Here is a 16,752-nt window from a genome sequence, read left to right as displayed (position 1 = left end):
CATATCCTCCATTGCGCGATGAGACTAACCTTGTCAGGGTCTTGGCCTATGGTAGTATTATAGAACCCATAACTATCCATATTTCGTGAAACAGAGGAGAGGAGTGTGTTGAGGTTAGTGTCGTAAGCACTATTTGGGGAGAACTCGGTATAATTACCTTTACATTCTGATTGAAAAGTGAAATTAGGGTCTGCTATGTTGAGGTAGAAAAGGTAGTAAAGTTGGAATATTAGAATGATCAGCCATTTCAAGATACCCATAGCTGTCTGCCCAATCCACACGGAAACAGTATAAATAGAATGGCTGTGCTCTTTTTGTTAGGAAGATTAAATCCAATTTTTCAGTTTTTGAAGTGTTGGAAGTTGAATCTGCTTATGAAGTCAAATGGAAAATTAAAAGCATTGAAAAGGACGGGAGTAGAAACTTTCAAAAAGTTATTTAAAATAACGCGTTTTTGTGGAGGCTCTTGCCCCCAATTCCACGAAAATGTTGGGACCTCTGCGGATGAAAATTGGGGGTGGAGGGCCCAAGGGGGTGTGTGTTTTCTTTCATTTTTTATCTTTACTAGTACAGTCAAACCTCCCTATAATAGCATCATTGTATTTGAAAAATTTTTAGCTATTATAGAGAATGACTATTATACACCTATAACAGCATTGACATTTAAATAATACTTCGCTGTTATAGGCAAAAAAGAGGCATAAAATCTAATTTTTATTTTTAATTATCAAATTCTAAGCTTAATCACACTTTGTACAACGAAGGAAAATCATTTCATAATGAAAATATATATATTCATATGATAATTTTTTATCATAAATAGTGTATTAAATGATCAAATATTTGGTCAAAATCTATACACTTATTATTAGTAATCATGGATATTCTATTTTTATAAAAATGGTCAATTATTATATTACCAAAAAAAGAAGATAGTTGTTATATCGGGGGTTATTTTACAAAGAGCGCATTGTTATAAAGTTAATTGTTGTTGTTATAGGTGAAATGCTATTATAGAGAAGTAAAATATAACATAAAAAATCGGTTCCGAAAAAACTTGGTTGTTATAGAGAGGTGATGTTATATGCGGGTACCATTATAGAGAGATCTGACTGTATACATACCCGCGTAATGCGCAGTTAGTTATTAAACGTAATCATGATATATATATTTCAAGATTCAACTTGTTGTAAGATGATATTATTAAGTTTATTTGAGCGAATGCTAATAGTCGATATACTAATGAAAAACAAACTAAAATATTAACTTAGTTCATTATCTAAGTTGAAGCCATGATTTTTAGCTTTTTTCATATATTTTTTGTTTTTTACAAATTAATCGAAACCATGCTCTGGTTTTTAGGTTGACAATGGCCGGACCCGTACCTTTACTTGGGGAAATTCCACTGCCCAGCTTAATTAAGTCTTCATTTTGTTTTGTTCCTTTCATACTCTCCTTCCGGTGACTATTTTCAGGCGGGTTTTTGGACTTCGATCTCTTCCCCATGGATTGGCGCAGGTTAGCTTAACGTGCGCCGAGAGAACCCATAAACGTGCGCCTTTTACTTTCGTTTGGATAATTTTGATTTATAGTTGCAGAGGAAAGCTAGAGTATGTATATGATTGGTTGAACCATGTCATTTGAACACTTGGCGACATTTGATTGGTTCTTCTATTGACTTGACATGCTGTGTCACTTATGCACGTGGCACAATTTTATTGATCCTTGACTTGACTTGGCACGCTGTGTCATTCAACACGTGGCGTGGACCTTGGGCTAATAGAGTGGACTCATTATTTGAAGACCTACTCAATGGACTAAGCCCAATAAAATTGGACTTTATTTTAAATCCATGTGTTGGATTTAAATAATTTAACCCTCATTCGAACTTAATATTTCTTGAACATGAAAATTTATCCAAATTAAATATGGATCAATTCCACAAAATTCATACGCCTACAAATGCCCCCTACTTCAAGGCTTATCGAAGTGTAGACTTGATATAGACTTGATAAATAGAATGGTTGGCTACAAGTGAGGGATTTTGATAGAACTGCAATCTGCAAGAGCTTGAAAAGTAAATAGAGTTAGAGAAAAAGGATTGAAAGGATGTAGTGGACTACATTTGAGTAATCCACTTTTGACTTGGTCTATCTCTTGACTAATTGACTCTTAGAATTTATGGAATTCCACGTCTCCAAAATATGGGGTTGATGATAAAGCAGTGGATAAAAACAAACCGCCAAGGTGGGAAAATTATGGCTGCTACTTGCTCTTCTTTGAACGTCTAACTTTACATGATTTCAGAAAACGAAATCCCACTAATTTTTTTACACTTATATTAGTTTCTTTTTTCCTTGAGTTTTAAATTTACCCAAATTTTGGAGTTAAGTTGAAAGAGAGATTTGAAAGTTAAAATTCTGTTTGAACATGAAAAAACAATTGAATATTTTGTGCCAAACATCAAATTCCTTTTTTTTTTTCTTTCAAATTTGGTCATGAAAAAACAATTGAATTTTTTGTGCCAAACATCAAATTCCTTTTTTTTTTTCTTTTCAAATTTGAAGTTAAATAATGGCCAATTTGATAACTAAACTTATTTATAGGATGAAAATCATTTACCATCCCCAACTTTACTTTAATAAACAAACTAAACCACCCCACAACCCCCCCCCCCCCCCCCCAAAAAAAAAAAAAAAAAAAAAACCATCTTTGAAAGATAAACATTGTCTCCCCTTTATCCTGATTGACTTTTTAGAATGCCTATTTTATCCTTACATTAGCAACCTTTGTCTTTTTATTTTACTTTTTAAATATCATGATAATTTTTTTAAGGAAAATGACATAGGGTACCTACTTAAGACTCTTTATTACAAAATATATAGAAAGTTTTTCTTATTAACAAAATATAATGATATTTTACGAAACATGACGGATTTTCATATTTTTTTTCGTTTTCTTTTAAGTTTTAAAAACATAATTTTTAATTTTTCTCAAAAATAAGTGGATTGTTAATTTTTTAAAAATTAATTTTTTTTTAAAAAAAATTTAATTTTTTTTTTGCTTGAGGCTTAATTTTTTTTTTTTTTTTTTTTTTTGCTGGAGCCTTAAAAAATTAACTCAAATTTTTGTGTATGAAAGCTGTATGAAAAATGTATGCAATGTGTATATGTGAGCGAAATTTTTAATATAGTTTTCATACAAAAATTTGTGAGCGAAATTTTAAGCCTTGAATATTGTATGAAAGTTGTATACAATGTTGTTGTAGTTGTATTAATTTTCTATAAACCTAACATGAACTTTATAAACGAAAAATGTGAGCGAAATTCTAAGTCTTGAGCGAGATATACACATTTCATATATAAAATTTTGAGCTAATGTTTAAGCCGTGAATGAGATACACACATTTTATATATTTTTCATACTTAAAATTTGAGCAAACTTTTTAATCCTTGGGCAAGATATACATATTTCATACACAAAATTTTGAGCGATTTTTCAATTCTTAAATGTTGTATACAATGTAGTTGTATTAATTTTATAGAAACCTAACATGAACTTTATACACAAAAATGTGAGCGAAATTCTAAGCCTTGAGCGAGATATAAATTTTACACCATTTTCATACACAAAATTTTGAGCGAATTTTTCAAGCCTTGAACGAGATACACATCATATAGTTTTCATACACGAAATTTTAAGCGAACTTTTTAAGTCTTGAGCCAAACATACACATTCTATACATATTTTATACACAAAATTTTGAGCGAATTTTTAAGCCTTAAGTAGAAAAAATTAATTTTTTGAAAAGTAAAAAAATAATTTTTAAAAATTAATTAAAAAATTAGTTTTCAAAAATTAAAAAAAAAAAATCCCTTTAAAAAAAGTTTATATGAAAGATGAAAATTCGTTATGTTCTACAAATTAAAAAGTTTCTTCATATTCCGTAAATACTTTTCTTATTATATATTTATATGTCATTCACCCTTTTTTTAATCTATGTTTCAAATTTTCTATGAAAAATGTAAATATTGTAGAGAGAAATACTAATTGAGTATATAAGTTAATGATGTTCTATAATGAAATAAATGATCAGAAAGAAAATTAATTTTATTAATATTAATCAAAACTCTATAATATATATATATATATATATATATATAAATATAGATAGTGAAAATAATAGGTAATAATAACTTTATTAATATACTTCAATGTAGGTAACACAAAAATAATTTATAAAATAGAGATATATTTTATGGTAAATTCGTAAAAGATTATTTATTTATATTGTAAATATATTTAAAATTATAATTTAGAAAATATTTCATTACAAACAAACAAAACTCGTTTATTTATATAGACAATAAGGAATTCAAACATGCATTGACGTACATATAACATACTTAATACATGTAATATAAAAATAACAATCATAAAATATAGCGTCAGATTTTGTGATAAATTTATAAAAGGATTAAGGTCAATAATGTAAAAGTTGAGTGACCATTCATGAAATTACTTGATCCCTCCTAATTACCATGAACTTATTTCCTTTTCATTTCTCTATCTTTATTATCTTAACACAAGGCATGATTGACCAAAAGTTGTACCTGTGCAGCACAAAATGGTACAAACAGGGGTATTATTGTAAATGTCTATGGATAGATTGGTTGAACTTTATTCATTTCCACGAAAACACATGTAATTAATTTGAAACATGTATCTTGCCAATATCTATTACTCTATCTTTTATATTATATATAAGTGTCCAAGACACATATGCACTTCAATTTTAATTCTCTAACACATTTATTTTCTTGTATATTTTTACTTGTTCATTTTTTTACTTTTTGAAGTTCTTGCTAAATATTTATTCTCTTCTTACATACATATGCACTTCAATTTTAATTCTCCTACACATATTTATTTCTGATGGATATAGATTATTCATGTAATTTTGTATATAAAAAATAAGATTTATAAATAAACATGAATAATACTATCATATTCCCGCATATGTTCTAACAAATCTTGCAGAAAAAGAATTCAAGAGAAATAAAGAGAAGGAACAAATTGCCAAAGAAAAGAAGAGAAGCACTTATGCATCTACAACTCCGTAGACACATCCGTGAAAATTTACAGTCACATTTATGGCATCTGCAGACACGTCCGTCACCACAATCGCATCTATGGCATGAAGCGTCGTCACTACATAATCGCATTCGTGGCGTCACGGATGCGCCCGCACCATCGCATCTATGACTTCCATAGACGCGTCTATGGAGAAAAAGTCAGGCGTCCCTTTTTATAAGTAGCAAGCTACTTCAAAGACAAAGGGGATCAAAATTTAGCAGGATACAAGAATTAGTCTTGGTCCATTTCTCTTCTTTTTGTCTTTGTAGGATAACATTTTCTATTTTTTTTATTTCTTACTCCGTAATGGAGTAATTTCTTTCTGTTGGGATAGTTGAGGAACCTTGATATATTCATAATACTATCTCAATTTTTATATGTTCTTGGCTTGAAACTTTTTATTTATATTTCAAACTGTGCTGGAATGATTATTTCAATTCATTGTTATCACGTCTGCATATTTTATCTTGAAGTTATTTTTATATTAATTTGTAATTCTCGCAGAGCAAAATTAATACATAATAACCAATGAGTAAAATAGCAGAGCGAGAATAATTTTTAGTATTATTATTCCAAATCTTTATCTTATTTCTCTCAGTCATAATTCCCCCGGAGGGATTGACTCAAATAAGTTTATTGATTTAAATGGTCTTTATTTTCATTCTTTCGGTCCTAATTCTCACGGAGGATTGACTCGAATAACTTTATTGATTTAAAGTCTAATCACAAGAGGTCTTTACTCTTGTGGCACAATTCAAGCAAGAAAATATTTCAATTTAATCGTCACTAGTTTTAAAGCAATTAACTGACAAAACCTCATGAAATGTTAATTAATTATTTATTTCTTAATGTTAAAATATAATTGTATTAGAAATAAGCAATTATTCCTTAGAGAAATGCATGTAGAAAATGAGATTTTATCGTAAAAATATATCAAGTGAATTCAGCAGTGCCCAACTCTTTTTATATATAACTTTTCCGGAAGTGATTTGTTTTTAATTTAAGTAATTTTAATTTCAAAAACTCACCTTTCATCAATTTAATTCTCCCAAATAGTAACAAAGATAATACAAATCTGTGACATAGGTGGTTCCAATCTCTGTAAAACGATATCTTAAACTTTACTATAATTTGACAGAGCACGAGTAGAAAAATCTATACACATTGGCCTCGTCAAATTTTTTGCCGCCTTTCCAGGGATTGTTAAAAATCTACTTGATTAATTAGTTTATTACTACTTTGAGATAAAAAAATTTCCTATATACTCAAGTATTTTATTTCCTTGTACCTAACAAGTGCTAGGGGACTAAATTCGAAGGTATTATTATTATTATTATTATTATTATTATTATTAATAATAATAATAATAATAATAATAATAATAAGAAGAAGAAGAAGAAGAATATATAAGTATTAATATTATATTATATTATTATTGATATTATATTATATATTTTTATATTTTTATATTATTACTCTATATATTATCATTATTTAACTATCTTCCTTTTTTTCGAGCACATAGCAAGTGTTAGGGAGAAAGATATGGAATATATTATATTTTTTTATATTTTTATATTATTACACTATATATTATCATTATTTAACTATCTTTTTTTTTTTCTAGCAGATAGCAAGTGTTAGGGAGAAAGACTTGGAAAAAAAAATTCCTGAAGAGAACTCATTTCATGCACCTTCAAATGAATCTTAATCAACCACGTAGAAATATTGCGGGAAGTCATTGTCAAGTGATTATCACTTGTAACCTTTGTGGTGGGAACCATCGGACATTGAATTGCCCGTCAGTTATTTATAAATATGAAGATGATTGCAAACTCTTTGATGAGTTCTCATATGGTGATTCTGAGAAATCAAAAGACATTGAAAAATTACTGATTAGAATCAACCAAAGGTCAGTTATTTGTGGTTATTGTGGTAAAAATCACCTCAGTCATGAATGTCAAGCAGGTAACACTTTCTCATATGGTGGTTCTCAGAGACTGAAAGACCTTGAAAAATTAACTGATAAAATAAGTCAGAGGTCAGCCATATATGATTTTTATAGAGGCAACCACCAAAGCTTTGACTGCCAAACAGGTAGCACAATCTCATACGGTATTTCTCAGAAACTAAAAGACATGAAGAATTAATCAATCAAAGGTCTGTTATTTGTGAATATTGTGGTGGGAGTCACCTTAGTCATAAATGCCAATTAGGTAATCCTATCTTTTTATTCATTTTATGAACAATTGATGTGGCGTGATTTTACGCCACAATCGCTGCTTTTCGGCTATAAGTTTTACTTATTTTTAAGCAAGTCTATGTAATTTTACGTGATTTTTATTGTGTTTCAGGTATTACGAGGTCCCGAGAGGCTATTTGTGGAAAATGAGTGAAAAATGAGAAAAAAAAGAGTTGAAGAGCTAAAAGAAATAAGCGGTGTGAAGTTGAAGAATTTAAAATAAAATTGAATAAAAGTGGAAGAAGAAAGAAAAGAAATAAAACAGGGGACCACGTAGGGACACATTACATTTGTTTCTCCCCACAACGAAAAAAAAAAAAAATAGAAAAAGAAAAAGGAGAATTGACATTGACCAATAGAAAAGGAGGAAAAAAGGTTTCCTGGAAAAGTCCTGCAACGCACAGTGGATTTCCGGATCAGCACTTCTCTCTATTTCATTTTGGACTCAGTTATTTTATTTGGATTTTTTTTCACACCTATAAATATTCTATAAGCCACAATTTTTACATATTTTTGGCATTATACTCAAGTTTGGAGGCTAGGGTTCCTACGTAAATATTCTTTCTTTTTATTTAATCCTTATTTATGAGAATTTCTTGGTGACAATTAAGATTGATAATCTTGTTATGATTATTTATTTATCGACATTATTCTTAATCAAGTAAGTTCTTGTTATTTTAATTATTCTTGTTTTTGAACGTTTCTCAAGGGAGTAGCTAACCCTAGAACTTGCCCATTTACTTTGTTTGAAACTCGAAAAAGGACGAACGGGATTGGGATAGAATAATTAACATGAATTTGGGGCGTTAACCCTCATCTAATGGAAATTGACCTAGGAATAGGCGATGCCACTTGTAGCCATATTCGGGTGTTCTTAATGCTCCTAATTGCTTGAGGGATCTTCAATTGGGTAGTCTAGTTAATCTTTGGGAGAAGTTAATTTAGAGTCATTATCCAAGGCTAATTAACATAAACTTGCTATTATTTATAATTCGTGAAATAGATTGAATCGTTACTTTGGATAATGTTACAACACAATTAGAACCACGAAATTCCAATATTAGATCTTATATGTACAACGATGTTTGGGAAAACCCGATGCTCATCACGGGCACGGATGAAATTCTGTCCCTTCACGACTTAAAGTTATGATTTTGTAGCTTTTATAGTTGGTATTAGAAAGTGTACTTTAAAAGCATGACATGTATAGCATGAGAATAGAGCTATCTTTACTGAACCCTCCGCTCTCTTTTTAGAAAAATCATTTTTGGTATGACTACATTTGAAGGAATCTTATTAGCTGGTTGTACATTTCATATGCCAGTCGACATGCTTGCATAAATAGGCCTTGAACCAAATAACCCTGAAGTGTTGTTTCTAATGTAGAACCGTCATTATTATTTGCTAAGGATTGGTTTTTTAAACCTGTCATGCTAATGTTTTACCTTTTAACAGTCTTTGCAAGCTCTAAAGAAGATATCTCGGTGAACATTAATAATAACCGCTTGTTTGAGGACTAGTGCATTGATGGTACTTTCTTATCTCGATTTCTTTTCCATCGGTGTTCAGGTAGAAGAATTCTTTTCATGATTAACTCTTATCATTATTTTGTGGAATCTTTGATTAACTCTACGATGATTTTATGGAATTCGGTTTTAGTGAAATAAGCAATCTTCAAATTTTCTTTAAGTACGTATATAATTATTTCTAACTATTTTTATTCCTCGATAGAGAGTAGCATTAGCAATCGCCGCTAATATGTGCAAAAGCTTCGGGTGCTTCTGACTTTGTCATGGAAGCTGTTCCGCTTTTGACGAATCTCCTTCAATATCATGATGCAAAGGTGAGTCATCGTCAATGTTATGCTCCCGTTGCAGGAGGATATCTCCTCTTCCCCAGGCTCTCCTATTTTGGCTAAACATCACTTTATTTTCTTTAATGTTATCCCTTGGTGCTTGTGTCTGGCAGTATTGTGAGCATGCGTCTATCTCGCTGACCCATATTCTTCAAGCATTTGTGTCATACCCGGAGAAGCTAGATGAACTTTGTAATCACGGACTTGTTACCCAAGCTGCATCCCTCATCTCAACCAGTAACTCTGGAGGTGGTCAGGCTTCACTCAGCACGTCAACCTATACAAGTTTCTCTTCTCTTTTCCACAGCCAACAACAACTGGTTGAACATCAAGAATTTCACAACTTTTCTCTTTCAAGCAAGCTTGGCAATGTAATAATATAACTTTGTTCCACACAATATGAAGCATATTATATTATGAGTAATATTTAACTTGATGGTACTGGTTCTTTTTTTTAGTTAAACTCCAAGTCGGACCACTTTTATATAACAACACGCTCGGGCCATGTAGTTTCTATATATAATAAATATATATAAGAGGGAATGTGAGGACTTTTGTAGTCACAATAATTTCCCAAAATTTTAAAAACTTTTTCATTAGTTACTTTTATGTCCTAATTTTATTTATTTAAGTCAATTTTTTTGTTTTTTGTTTTTAAAGTCTACTTTTCAAAAGCTATCGAGCCTGGACTTTTGTAGTCCTTACAATAATTTTCAAATTTTTTTAAAACTTTTTAATTAATTACTTTTAGGTCCTAATCTTATTTATTTATGTCAATTTTTTTGTTTTTGTTTTTAAAGTCTACTTTTCAAAAGCTATCGAACCTCCTATCTCATTTTTCACGTTCTTTGATTTTCGATTGGTCTCGATATCCGCATTTGAGCTCAATTAATCGATTAATTCCGCATCGCATCGCGCCTATTCGGGGGAGCGCTTCCTCCAAAGATTTTTTTTTCCATATCCATGTTCGAACCCCTAATCCCTAATTAAGAGAGCATTTCCGCACAAATAAGTTAAATTATGTATTTGTCTTAAAAGTTCATTAACTATGTATAGATTATTTATTTAGAACTAAATAACTTCAGAAAATTAGGATACATAAGTTATAATGTCAAATTCTGGTTCCAAATTTGATTTGAATTAAATAATTTCATCAAAATGGAAGTTAAAATATTAAAGGAGCTTGGAATGAAAATTTTGCTTTTATATAACTACCTATTTGTGGAAAATGATAGGTATATGGTTGTTGTTGTTGTTGTTGACACTTGTCTTAACACAAATTATATTTCTTTAGTTAAAATATATCCGTTTTTATATTTTGAGTTTGGAAAGACTACCACATAACTAGTATAATAAAAGGCTTGGTTTCGACCAAGGGCAGAATCATAATTTCGCCCTGTTTACGTCTAATATACCGTGCCACTCAAAAGCCACGTATCAGTTTTATGCCTTCTACAACTTCTAGATCCATCATTCCTTCGTTTTGCAATTGCTTTTCCTCTATTTGATCGGTGTTCTTGCTCCATGTCGCTTACCTTCTCTTTTCTTTATCCCATTGATTATCCTGGTATTTTATCTCCAAAATTTAGAATAATCAAGTTTGATTTCTGCAAACTCTGATAAATCTTTGAGACCTAAAATTAGGTTTATGACGGCTACTATCAAGCTTTATTTTTGGTCTATTCAAGGTAACCCCAAAGTTTAAAGTTAGTTTTATGATATATTTTATCGCTATAGATTGAACCTGTGATTGTGCTTATTTGGGTTTTGAGATTTTGACCTGAGATTTTAAAAGAAACATATCATGGTAGTAATTTCATTTGATTTAAACTTCTTGCTGAAGATTTGAAGTCGAAGTCTTTCCTTATTTTGTTATAAAGATTTTGTGTATTTTATTCATTTTAGAGCTTCTTAGTCAGATTTGGAGGCACTTTTCAATTAAAAGATAATATTTCATGTCGTCTGATAATTTTGTGTAAATGTTGCATGTCTTACCTGGGTTCTTTAATCTTATGATATGTGCCTGCATATTACTGAATGTTGGATATGTAGACATGTATGCATATTATTTAATGTTAAACATATATTTGTCTAACATGTAATTCAAGTTTCAGTTCAGCAAATAGAAAAGTGCTGCCAAAATGTGGAATAATATATATATATATATTTTTTTTAATGAGTACATAATGACAAAGAGGCTTTGGTTAATCGAATTAAAAAGAGTAGGTTCTCTTAGCTCGAAAACGAGCAAACAAATCAGTTAATGGATCCTCCTCTGAGGTTGTTAATGTTTTAAGCGAGCAGAGTTTCCTGTCAAGAGAGACTCATTGCTTCTATCTGAAACAAGTTTAACTTTTTCCTCATCTGACTTCAATTATTTTTAACAAATTATCATGATACTCACTAGAAATTAAAGTTGACAAAGTTTTGATTCTATAAATGACTGTTCATCCTTTATTTTGGTAAGATGTGGCAACTCCATACCAATTTGCAAGATGTCTAAATTGGGAGAGTTTTCTGCATTAACATGTTCAGGACTGCCTTTCCACTATTTTGTTTAATAATAGCATTTCACATTTACATTGCACCCCAGGTAACAATTTTTTCTCTTTACCTTGTCTACTTCAAGCCTTGGCTATTGTGCTTTTTCCTTATCTTGATTTAATTACTTGTTCTATTGTAAATGGCATTACAAATGCATGTACAAAAACTTAGATGGCTAATGGATGCCAAATAAATAATCAAATGTCCAGATGTGGAAAAAGGAAGGTTGCAACATCTGCTAACAAAAGGAAGGATGTGCTACCATGTGATGATTAGTTTGGGAATCATGCTGCTAACTCCTATTTCTTTGTGCATTTAAAATTCCTTTGGAGGTAGAAAATGTTTTGTAATGGAGTTAAATGTCATATATTTTTATGAAAATAAACTGAATTTGCATTGTTAAATGAATTGGTACATAATCATACTATTTCTACGTCGATTGTAAATAAAGTCTTATCTTGGGAGGTGGCCGCTTAATTTTGCTTTTTGTTAATAAAATCTTCTCCGGTAATGCGTAGACATAGGCTACTTGAAGTTGAGATAATATGGAGATGTTATGATTCCCTGCAAATTAGGTCAGCTGATTGAACCTTTTAACAGAGCTACTGTCCATATTGCCATTTTTGCGGAGAATATATATCTGCTAGCTTCACTTGTGCTTGGATTCTACTTGCTGGGAATTAATCTAAATGCTATTAAGATGTAAGAAGACTTTCTAAACATTGGAAAAGATTCACTGCAAGTATATATTCTTTTTTAATTCAACTCACATGGCCTTCTTTATTTGAACCAAAAGTAAATCGGAAAAGTCATCTGAAATTTTAATTTTGCTATTTATTTACTTCCAGAAAGATTCTGGCAAACTTACTAATTTTTTCATTTTTATGTGCGTCTCTTGCCCCAATCGTGAACAGAATTATGAACTATCTAACTATATTTTTCTCCTAGAATGATAACTGTATCATTTGCAACTGTATACCAGACAAGAACCTTTGACTGCATTTAATAAAGGTGTACATTGACAATACATAGAACTACTCACTATAGATCTATGTTTCTATTGTAGTTATAATACTCTTCTGTAAACTAGGTTTGGTGAACTTGTTAGTGAAGACATGTTTTATACATTGCTGAGAAATATTTTAAATTGTACGCAGTTCCTTCTCCTACAAGAGAACATGGCAGAATGCACTGGAAGGAAGATAAGAACGGGAACTACTCTGTCAAGTCCTGCTATTGGTTTCTGACCTCAAGCCCCCATCTCCAAAACTGGCAATGAAAACTTAAATAGAAATATATGGCTTCACTCAACGTCATTTGGTTTTATATGGACAAGATTGCACATGATCACCTGGCACAGACGATTTAGCAGATAAGAGGCCACACCTTATGCAAGAGATGTTATCTTTGCTCCGGTAACTCTGAAAACATCAAGTGTTTTATTTGCACTGTCCATAGCCATCCCCGCTATGACACATGTTCCTCTTTCAGTTTGAAGTTAAATGGACCATGCCCGATGATTTAAGAGGTGCTACCAGCAGCTGGTAGAAAGACGACAAAGAAACATCGGGCCATATGGAAGACTGTACCTAATTGTGTCTGTTTACTCTAGAAAATCTCTGGACAATGTGGGAGGTAAGGAACAGCTGATGGTTTGAAGATACTGCATCTGGAGTGAACACACTAGGATAGAAATATAGGCAGCTGCTAACTTTTTGGACCAACAAGATGTATAGGAATCAGAAACATCTTTTGAGTTCCTGAATATTGTCACCTTTTGTAATTCAAAAGATGTACATATCTGCACCTACTTGAATGTTAATAAAGCTCGATTATTTATTAAATTGTGTGGTGATTGTGCACACACTTCTCCTTAGACTAAGCCTTACTGTTGTTTTGACAAAATAATATATACCGGTATCTCCATCTTTCACGCCATTGCATTCTTGGGCTCCACCTCTGCATCCTAAGGCCATAGTTATGGTGTTTTATCTTCTTCTCTCCTCAAGTCACTGAAGAATAAATATGATGCAGCAATTTCACATGGTCCATTGCACTCATGTGATCCTACTTAACTCTGGCAAAGCACTCTTTAAGTTTCCTAAAGTTTATTTCTACATTGCTCTTTGGACATCTGTCTCCTGATTGTGAATACTCATAATCTAAATCTCTACACTGACCCAGTAGTGTTGTCTCTTAACAAATATATTCATTCATGTATTTATAAAAAGATATGCACCAGGGGCGTGGTCCTTACAAGTTAAATTTCTACTTTTTCCCCTTGATGGATCTTGTGAGTTGTGACAAACAAAAAGGAAATTGAGAAGTTAGTCCTACTATAACTATTTTCTTTATCTTTTTGGCACTTTCATCACTCCTACTAAAAATTTCTGTGGTTTTAGAGAGTTAAAATCTATTTTCCCTTTACTTACTTGAATTCAGAGCCTCAGCTATTACTGGCAGAGTTCAATCAGCGAATGGCTCCACAATTTCAAAAGCTTAACAAATCATTGATTGAAGTTGTAAGCTCTAACATTTATAATGTTTCCAAGAAATTATGTATTAGTTATTCAATCGACAATCATATGTTTTATGTACCTCTATTATTCCCTGACATTAGTACTTCATGACACCTTTACTTGAAGAGGTTCTTTCTCCCAAGTTAGATGCAAGATTGTACAGGCTTCTGCCACTGATTCTGTGCAGTTGACTCATGGCTTTCGAATGAAAAGATATAAGAAGAAAGTGATCCATAATTGATGTTTCTTGTGTACAGGTGGACCCGTACAGCATGGTGAGCTTTCTCCCTCTTGACCTGAGAAAAGAGAGCAGGTAATATACGCTGGTGGTAAATTTAAGTATTCAAGAAGGAAGCAGAAGGGTTTGTTCGGCCCGTAGATTGAATTTTAAATCTTGATTTATTGATGGAAATTATGCATGTATTGATGTTTTTAGTGTCTCGATTCCGTCAATTGATCTTTCCCCGACCAAAGCACTACGTGTTGAGCCGAATTGCTGACACCATCATCAAAGCAAAACAAAAATCACTTCCAGTTCAAATAGTTCCTTGCATTCTCCTTTTAGAGCACTTAAGAGTTGAGCATATTCATGTTTTTGCTCGTGTCTCATGAATGTTCCCCTTCTTTGCCTTTTCACTTTACTTGGTATTCTCATCTTGTGCTAGAGATTGTTTCATGTTGTCTTCTCTGCTTGGTTTGAACAGTTGTGAATTTTAACAGAACTGGGAATCCCATAAATTCAGGAAGACATGCACTTGGATATGGTGGTGCATGATTGACTTTTGTAACAAATTCATTTCTCATTGAGTTCATGCACGTCAGCTGCTTATTGCTATTGTAAAATTAGTTGATATAAAGAATGTGACTCTTACATCTATTAGTATATGATGTAGCCATCGACGTATATTTTGTTCCAAAGTGTATATAAGTAACATTTAACAATTGCTCCGTGAATGATGTCTATATCTCATTTATCTGCAATTTCTTATCAAAATAAAGTTGATCTAAATGAAAGTTCTTTCACGTGTTGGGCCCGTGCACGGGCCATCACTATCCAGTATATTTAATAAGCGCATTGGTTTCGACCAAGGCTAAAACTGTAATATCGCGCACCTTAAAAAAAGAAACACACTAACACAGAGACAACATATGCCTAGAACCATCCATTCGCTAATCTCTTTCATATTCTCAGTGCCAACATATGAAATGTCTAGAACTCACCAGACAAGTGGCTTGTTTTCAGTTTTCCAGCTGCTTCCTCTGGTGAGTTCTTCTTCTTCCTCTTTCTTAATTTTTTACTTAATTTCTTATCTTAGTCTTCTTTCTTTCTTTAATATAGAAAATCTTTTACCTTCTGGGTTACTGAAATTGGATTTTTCATGTTATAAGAATTGTTAAAGTGCCACTGTATCCTTATACTTATTGCTGAATGGAGTCTATTTAGATTTTGAATTACTGGTGGTTTATGCTGGGGTACCTAGAGAAGTGCTTACTCAGTTGTCATAGGCTCTACTCTCAAGTATCAACCGGTGTTCCAGTTACAGGTGTGCTTCTCTTTTAATTTTTGCCCCATTCTTCTTTGGATATCTCTTCATAATACTTAATTTCTCCGTTGGTGTGTGTTAAATCTGATGATAAAAAATATAAGAACAATCGTTCATTTTCTTTGGTTCTCTTCTGCTGTTCCTTTTTTGATTTTTTTGAGATTCTTGCTCTCTTTTCTCTTCATCTTTTTTTTCCCTTTTCGTATTTTTTTGGATTCTCTTCACTCCTCTTGATTTTGCAATTTCATGGTTTCCTGTGTTTTGTTCGACATTATTGATTAGAGGGTTTGTAGCTCAAAGGTGTGGAGAAAAGAGAAGGTGCTAGGCATAATGAATTGGCTCTGACAATAATTTTAAGGGTTGTTAGTTGTTTGAAATTTGAGAAGGTTCTTGCAGCTACTTTGAGATTGTTTGGTATCTTACAATAATTGGGGATAGACTTAATACTTTCTGAAATCATAGTATCCTTATTGATTTACGTATCTATGGTCTTTTTAGACGCTTCAAAAAAATTAGTTATGAAATTCGTTGATAAAGCCCGTAGCTTGCAGAATATTTTGATAATTCGTCACTAAAGAGGATCAGGCTGAGGGGCAAATATTATAGTTTAGCACGGCAGATGTTTGCTAATTACTGTTTTATATCTAAAGAATTTGAGTTTCATCTGCAGATACAACTCTACCAATTAAGCATGTGCAAGGACAACTGTCGAACAAACTGTTTTGTATTAAACTGAAAAATTCAGCATGGAGAAATTCTGAGAGCGTTTTTTTTTATGTTGAAAAGTAACATATGTTTCCAACAAGTGTGGGTGAAAGAAGCCAAAAACAGAGAGTCTGTGAGTACAATCGAATCAAGAAATGGAAGAAGCAGTTGTAAAACCTGAAACGCTGCAAGATGCTGATACTAGAA

The 16,752-nt window shown here is 31.8% G+C and overlaps 1 pseudogene; it reads left to right on the top strand.

Annotated features, from left to right (window-relative positions):
* The first annotated feature begins 15,502 nt into the window (after positions 1-15,502).
* The window catches only part of LOC132047789 (cysteine-rich repeat secretory protein 38-like), an 11,020-nt pseudogene continuing 9,770 nt past the window's right edge, over positions 15,503-16,752 (top strand).

This window comes from Lycium ferocissimum, chromosome 2 (assembly GCF_029784015.1).
Source record: "Lycium ferocissimum isolate CSIRO_LF1 chromosome 2, AGI_CSIRO_Lferr_CH_V1, whole genome shotgun sequence".
Classification (NCBI taxonomy): Eukaryota; Viridiplantae; Streptophyta; class Magnoliopsida; order Solanales; family Solanaceae; genus Lycium; species Lycium ferocissimum.
This window is presented reverse-complemented; position numbering and strand designations above follow the sequence as displayed.